This window comes from Cannabis sativa, chromosome 1, assembly GCF_029168945.1.
Source record: "Cannabis sativa cultivar Pink pepper isolate KNU-18-1 chromosome 1, ASM2916894v1, whole genome shotgun sequence".
Taxonomy (NCBI): domain Eukaryota; kingdom Viridiplantae; phylum Streptophyta; class Magnoliopsida; order Rosales; family Cannabaceae; genus Cannabis; species Cannabis sativa.
The window spans coordinates 6876244-6884944 of NC_083601.1; the positions used below are offsets into that span (position 1 = coordinate 6876244).

An 8701-nucleotide genomic window follows, 5' to 3' on the forward strand; every position below is an offset into this window, starting at 1 on the left:
GTGGGGAACTGCCAGGATAGGCTGCATGCAGCAACCATTATTTCCAATCTTCCAAAATTCATATCTTTCTCAATTTTTATCGGAATCTAGTTCCGTAAAAAACAAAATTGCTTAATTTTTCACAAGGAATCCAAATAAAATATTTTCAAAAATTGAAAAAAATATATTTCATGGAAAAATTTCGTACAACATCAACATTCATCATAAAAGCACATAAACCAACATGAAACCATCCAAATCAACACAGAAACATGCAATCATCGTTTTAATTCATATTACATGAAAGTAAATCATTACCATGGCTCTGGTGCCAGTTGTTGGAAATTATTTTACCAGGATCTAGATTTACTAACAAGTATGTTGGATTAACAACCTAATATGAATTCTAAAACAATGAAAATAAACACATATAAAGTTAGAAAACCTTACAGTGGGTGCAGCGGAATAATATGACTCCTTCCGTTCAGATCTCTAGCCCTTGATTCCTTTCTGTAGCAGAGCATCACCAAGATCTGAACCTGGATCTTCTTTTCTCCTTCTTTGATGTAGTAATTCCATAGTCTTCCATACTATGATTGAGATACCACTTGATGTGTGTGGGCACTACTCATCTCACAAGGATTTCGAAATTTTCTCTCATTTTCTCTCTTAATTTCGTGGCTGATCATGCATACAAGAGAAGAGAGCAAGGTTCCTTTATATAGGGAAAAGGGAGAGCACAACTTTCCAAATAAAACAGTTTCCTTAATTACTGTGTAATCAATTAACTGCCTTATTTAGTGTGATCCACCACTATCCTATTATAGCTAGGCTTTGATTAGCAATTACATGGCAATTAAAAAATAAAATAATAATTGGGAAACACAAAGGGAGTGCTTCGGCCATAGAGGGAATATGGGCCTCACTTGGATTTTGCAGTTTCCTCAATTTTATTTCTATTTCTCCAAAAATGCCATTTTTCCAATTCTAATCATTTAAATGCCAAAGCTAATTATTTAATAACTAAAATAGATTATTAAATAATATTGTCATTTAAAATAATTATTAATTAGACATACAAAGTCTCTTAATTAATAATTAAACCTAGAAACCCTTTTCTTTACGATTTCATCCTTAAACTGTGAGAATTCATAAAGTAGACATAGTCTAACTTTTAGAATTATAATTGATTAATTAAAATCAATTAACTGAGTCTTACAAGCAGTATGGCCTCAACTAGTATGGGGACCATGGGTCTATATAACCCAGCTTCCAATAAGTCGAACCGAATTTACCAAGTAAATTCCCTAACTTATTAATTCCTCATTGAATCCACACTTAGAACTTGGAATTGCACTCTCAGTCATATAGAAACGCTCTATATGTTCCACGATATAGACACGTCATTAGTTATCCATTGTTATAACCCTAATGTGATCAATGATCCTCTATATAGATGATTTACACTGTACAGGATTTAAATTACCGTAACACCTTACAATGTATTTTATCCTTAAAACACTTAACCCTGTATAAATGATATTTCACCTAAGTGAAATGAGATCTCCAGCATTTATCTTCGTTTGGTTAAGCTCGAAGGAAATCATCCTTTACTTCTATTTGCCAAATAGAAGCTATAGATTCCATATTTATGTTAGCGCTCCCCCACTCAATTGCATTACCGTGTTCCCAAAATGTACGTATTACCCTGATACAAAACTGGGCTTAACTAACAAATCAAAGAACACGAGTAATACTCTTGAAATTGAGCCTAACCATATCAGGATTTCGATCATGTGATCTAGGATCAACTTATGATATTGAATTGAATAGATGTTTACGGTAAGTTTCAAAATCTAATTCAAAGTTCAATATCGGTCCATTCCAATGCATACTCCATGCATCCGATACTGGTAAACTTTGCCAATGTCCTGGAAAGGACATAACACTTTTCCAAGGTGTAAGAATACCTATCGCTGATTATACCATGTCAGTCTAAATCCAGTGTTCTGACAAATCAGGGAATCAACTTTTGAACATATAATAAAGATTATATTCCACTGTGCTGACAACACTATAATCTTTAACCAACTCATATGTTCTGGACTTAAAAAGAATTCATACATTATATACCTATAATCATGAAATAAATCATGTGAACCATGCAATATAAAATGTTATTTCTGATCTTTATTAATAAGTAAATTTGATTATATGAAATGAGTTTTATTTAGGGCATAAAACCCAACAACTTGACCTTCGCCAACAGCTTGGTCCAAAGCAAGAGGATCCAATCCAATTGCGGATAAACAAGCTGGAGGACAAGTTCAGGAGATATCAAGTGGGGGAATTAGGAAAATCATCTGGATACGACTCTGACAAGGAGCTTGAGCCGTATCACCCAGATATTATGAATACCCATTTTCCTTCAAGATTCAAAAACCTGCATGTCTCGTCCTATGACGGAACCACAGATCCGGTCTCGCATTTGAATAACTTTAACACGATAATGCGAGCGAGTAACGTGACGAACAATTTACGCTGTATTTTGTTCCCTACATCGCTTGTTGGAGCAGCGAGTAGCTGGTTTAACAAGTTTACTCGTCATTCAATAATTTCCTTGGAGCAGCTGTCTAGGGATTTCAAGAAGCAATTTCAAGCTGCTAGGGATAGGCGACCTGAAGCGGCCTCGCTAACCAATATAAAGTAGCAGCCTGACGAAATACTTAAGGCATACTTAAGTCATTTTAGCACGGTTACCGCTAGGGTTAGAAACTTGGATGAAAGCACCCAACTTACAGCCCTTCAGGTGGGAATCTCCACTGATCCATTAACCGCCAGGGGCGAGTTGTGGGATGATTTACAAGGACGTCCGGTAAGAAACATCACTGAGTTCAACGAAAGGGCTCAGGTGTTTTTTCGGAAGGAAGAAGACCAAAAGGAAATGAACTTGTTGAAAACAAGCTCGAGAGGTAAGCCCAGTAATGTTTCAACAGGGACTGCTTCTACGAGAATTGATAACTCGGGGGCTTCTGGTCCTAAAAGAAAGGACAAAATCAAAGAATTGTTGAAGGATAAATTGAAACAAAAGAAGCATGGCAAATACGTGCCAGTGTATACTATTTATACCGAGCTTAACGAAACTCGAGAAAATAATTACCTCGCACATGAGCAGAAGGTAGCATTCGGAAAACTCAAGCCTATGAGGAATTCAATAAGCAAAAGAGATCCTAACAAATATTGTAAATTTCATAAAGATATTGGGCATACGACGAAGAATGTTGCCAATTGAAAGATGAGATAGAGAGTCTAATCGCTCGAGGCCATTTTAAACAGTTCGTGAAAAGACAGGGCCAGGGATACAACCAGCCTTGTCAGCCTAATAACCCAAACAACCAGGGGTTACAACCTATTCTTGTGGAAGGAGAGGACATCATGGTTATTTTGGAGGACCGCATATTGCAGGGGAAAGCAATAACACTCAGAAGAGATATGTGAAGGAGATAAAGAATGAGCAGTCGGTCTTTGCCCCAGAACCTTCCAAGAAGGTGAAAATCGAGGAACCCCCTATTACGTTCACAGAGGAAGACGAGAAGAACGTGAGATACCCTCACGTTGATCCGCTGGTCATAACCATTCAACTCGCCAATAAGAGGATCAAAAGAGTGCGAAGAGGCCTTTCAGAGCATAAAAAGGCATCTCGCAACGCCTCCAATTTTGGCAAAACCAATAACTGGAGAGACGTTATTTCTTTATTTAGCCATCTCGGAAGATGCGATTAGTGCAGCTATAGTGCGAGAAGAGGGAAAGCACCAACAACCTATTTACTACGTATGTAAAAAGTTACTAGGGGCAGAATCCAGGTATCCCCCTCTAGAAAAATGCAAACTATAGCCATACTTCCAGGATCACCCCATAAAAGTGTTAACCGATCAGCCCTTGAGAATAGTTTTATCAAAACCAGATGTTTCTGGAAGATTGATAAAATGGTTGATTGAACTGGGGCAGTTTGACATAACATTCCATCCTCGAACATCCATCAAGGGCCAAGATTTAGCTGACTTCTTGATAGAAGGTATAACTCCAGAAGAAATCCCACCTGATCAGCGAGACGCGGAAACCTTGAAGTTATATGTGGATCGCGCATCCAACGAACAGGGTTCGGGTGCAGGGGTAATATTAATATCGCCGGAAGGATTTAAGTTTCACTATGCTCTGAGATTCCAATTTGACGCATCAAATAACGAGGTTGAATATGAAGCCTTGATCGCCGGCTTAAAGATAGTAGAAGCCTTGAAAGTCAAAAATCTCATTTTTCATAGTGATTCGCAGCTGATCGTGAACCAGGTCCTCAGGGAATACCATGCAAAAGGCTTCAAAATGGCGAAGTATTTAGAGAAAGTTCGGAAGAACTTGAAAAGATTTGATTACTTTAAAATCGAACAAATTTTGAGAGAACAAAATTCCAACGCTGATGCCTTAGCAAAGCTGGCCTCGCAGAATGACCTGGATGAACTAAATCTGGTTCCGATAGAATTGCTGAGCGAGCCAAGTATATGTGAAACTGAAGACGTCGAGATGATAGATAGCTCTCCAACATGGATAACACCTATTATCAACTATTTACTCGACGAGCAACTTTTGAATGACAAAAACGAGGCATGAAAACTATTGTATACAGTGCCTCGCTACACAATGATCGAAGGAAAATTATATAAAAAAGGGTATTCAATGCCCCTACGTCGGTGTGTTCCTCCCGCAGAAGCAAAAGAAATCATTAAAGAAATTCATGAAGGCTTCTGTGGGGATCATGCAGGTTGGCAAATTCTGTCTAAAAAGATCATTAGGCAAGGATATTACTGGCCAACGATTAATAAGGACACACTGTTGGGTTTTGTGCCCTAAATAAAACTCATTTCAATATAATCAGATATACTTATTAATAAAGATCAGAAATAACATTTTATGTTGCATGGTTCACTTGATTTATTTCATGATTATATATATAATGTATGAATTCTATTTAAGTCCAGAACATATGAATTTGTTAATGATTAAAGTGTTGTCAGCACAGTGGAATATAATCTTAATTATATGTTCGAAAGTTTATTCCCTGATTTGTCAGTTCACTGGATTTAGACTGGCATGATATAATCAGCGATAGGTATTCTTACACCTTGGATAAGTATTTTGTCCTTTCCAGGGCATTGGCAAAGTTTACCAGTATCGGATGTAAGGAGTATACATCGGAAGGGACCGATATTGAACTTTGATTAGATTTGTTAAAATTTACCGTAATATCTATTAAATTTAATATCACCTGTTGATCCTAGATCAAATGATCTTAATCCTGATATGGTTAGGTTCGATCTCAAGAGTATTATACATGTTCTTTGATTTGTTAGTTAAGCCTACTTTTGGATCAGGGTGATACGTACATTTTGGGAACATGATAGTATAATTGAGTGGGAGCGCTAACATAAATATGGAGTCTATAACTTCTATAGGAATTTAGAAGTGAAACGATGATATCCTTCGAGCTTGGCTAAACAGAGATAAATGGTTGAGATCTCATTTCACTTCACTGAAATATCATTTATACGGAGCTAAGTGTTTTAAGGATAAAATACATTGAAGGTGTAACGGTAATTTAGTTCCTATTCAATGTAGATCATCTATTAGAGGGTCATTGATCAAATTAGGATTATAACAATGGATAACTAATAGCGTATCTATATCGTGGAACATATAGAGCGTTGTGTATGACTGAGAGTGCAATTCTAAGTTCTAAGTGTGGATTCAATAAGGAATTAATAAGTTAGGGAATTTACTTGGTAAATTCGGTTCGACTTATTGGAAGCTCGGTTATATAGGCCCATGGTCCCCATACTAGTTGAGACCATACTGCTTGTAAGACTCAGTTAATTGATTTTAATTAATCAATTATAATTCTAAAGTTAGACTATGTCTAGTTTATGAATTTTCACTAAGCAAGGGTGAAATTGTAAAGAAAAGAGATTCTAGGTTTATTTATTAATTAAGATACTTTATATGTCTAAATTAATAAATATATTAAATGACAATATTATTTAATAATTAATTTTTAGTTATTAAATAATTAGAATTGGCATTTAAATGGTTAAAATTAGAAAATTGGCATTTTTGAGAAAATGGGATTGAAAAATAACAAAATGGCGAAATTGCAAAGTGAGGCCCATTATCCCTTATATGGCTGATAACTCTTGAGTAAAGAGTTATTTGATATCACTTTAAGCATTTTTTTATGTAATTGTGTGTCATTTAAGTTATGTTTGTCTCTTAATTTGTGAAAGTTTCAGTGTTTTATGTTTGTGTGTGTATTTTGAAGTTGTTAGTTAAAATCAATAACTCTTGTGCATAAATTGGCAAAGAAAATAGCAAGTTAGTCATGTTCTTAATTTTGCTGAAATTCTGTGAAGTTTTTGCTGCAGCAAACAGATTAGTGGCTGATGTGTTTTATTTTCTTAGAAAAAGGGTGAGTAGGCATTTCATTAAAAGAGGTGGCATTTGTGGAGATGACGTGGCAATATAAGAGTGGTGGCTGGAGCTATTACATGGAGAGGCTATCAACATGCCATGTGTACGGTTTATTTGGGGCAAAAAGGTACTAAACCTAAGGGGATTGGAAAGAAAAAGGAGCCTCCATTTAGAGAAAAAAAGAGGGCTGAACGAAAATACAAGCTGGGCTGCCATTTTTCTACAGAAAAAAAAAGAAGATTGAAAGAAGAGGAAGAAGAAGGAGAAAAGAGGAGAAGCACAACGAGATTCAACATCCATCCTTTTGGAAAACTCCTCTATTATTGTTTGCTATTTCTTTCTTCTCTCTTTTAACTTCTTTAACTTAACATTCAAACTCCATGTCTAAATTTTATCTTGTAATGGTGGTTCTTAAGTTAGCTATGAGCTAAACTTTTTAATGGTTTGAATTGTTGAAGAACCCTATGTTTAGTTGAGTAATTTTCTTATGCAAATATTTAGTAAAAATTCTCATGTTCATTCAAGTGTGTGTATTGCTAATTTCTTGATATTGTTTGGCCACCAATAGCTTGATTATTGAGTTATATTTAATTCTGGAAAGGTTAAATGTAATGGACTTAGCTTGAATGACACAAGTTCTTAATCTTTTTTAGGTTAGATTTGAAATAACATAGGAATATGTTATATCCTTGTGTAACAATTGAGAACTATGCTTGAAATGGTATTCTTGAGCTTGCTTGGCATAGGAATATGTTTGAACAGGTCCAAGGATTGATTGCATAAAATTTGGAAGAGTTTTGTGCACTTTAATGGAGTTCTTGTTAACCTGGGATTTTTGCTAAAGATTTGCTAACTTTTTGCTGCAGCAAAAACGCACAGTTTTTGCTAAATATAGGGGGATTCAATAGTTCAAGCCTTTCACATTTCAAAAGCTTACAACTAAATTTTATTTTCATCTTGCATCCACTTTTGAGTTAATTTACTTGTTTTCTCGTTTATTAAGTTGATTCATTACTCATTTCATTTTGCTTTTTAGGCATTTTTGCTTGGTAATTAACTTTTGCAATAGAAATTTTATTTTTACAGTCCTTGTGGAGACGATACTCATTACTTATCATTGTATTACTTGTTTGTGACTGCGTACACTTGCGTATCTAATTTTTACACAACAAGTTTTTGGCGCCGTTGCCGGGGATTGTAAATATATTTTGTTGTAATTGTCAATTAGCTTGCAATTTAGTCTATTATTTTGTACTCATTTTTGGTGACTCTTGTGCATTGGCAGGTGAAAATTTTATATGAACGAGTACCAAGAATTTGTTAATATTGATCTATATCCTATTGATCCCGAAATTGAGCGCACATTCAGAGAGAGAAGAAGAGCTCAACATAGGGATCAAGGGGAAATAGAAATGATGGATGACCAAGGAAATGGACGACGAGCTCAAGGGGAAATGGCCCCTAATAATGGTCAAAATGCAATGATTATGGCGGATGATAGAGATCAAATCATCCGACAATACACAGCACCTCTTTTCAATGAGCTCAATCCGGGCATTGTGAGGCCAGAAATTCAAGCTCCACAGTTTGAGTTGAAGCCAGTTATGTTCCAGATGCTTCAAACTTTGGGACAGTTTAGTGGCATACCCACCGAAGATCCTCACCTTCACCTTCGTCTATTTATGGAGGTGAGTGATTCTTTCAAATTGCCTGGAGTTACGGAGGATGACTTGAGGTTAAAGTTGTTCCCCTATTCTTTGAGAGATCAAGCCCGAGCTTGGTTGAACTCCTTGCCTTCTGCGTCGGTTACAACTTGGCAAGAATTAGCGGAGCGGTTTTTGATGAAGTATTTTCCTCCCACTAAGAATGCCAAGCTCCGGAAGGAAATAACTTCCTTTCAACAATTTGAAGATGAGTCTTTGTATGAGGCATGGGAGAGGTTTAATGAGTTGTTGCGGAAATGTCCTCACCATGGTATCCCTCATTGCATCCAAATGGAAACATTTTACAACGGTCTCAATGCTCATACTCGAATGGTGGTTGATGCTTCGGCAAATGGTGCTTTACTTGCCAAGTCCTATAATGAGGCCTATGATATTATTGAGAGAATTTCCAACAACAATTATCAGTGGCCCACTACTAGAGTACCTTCGGGGAAGAAGGTTGCCGGTGTTATTGAAGTTGATTCCATTACTACTTTATCTGC

The 8701-nt window shown here is 36.2% G+C and overlaps 1 non-coding gene across 1 annotated transcript; it reads right to left on the reverse strand.

The window, feature by feature from the left end:
- Positions 1-8366: 8366 nt before the first annotated feature.
- LOC133033742 (small nucleolar RNA R71) lies at positions 8367-8473 on the reverse strand. Its single transcript, XR_009685810.1, has one exon. It is a non-coding gene; the product is annotated as a small nucleolar RNA R71 (small nucleolar RNA).
- Between the last annotated feature and the right edge of the window lie 228 nt (positions 8474-8701).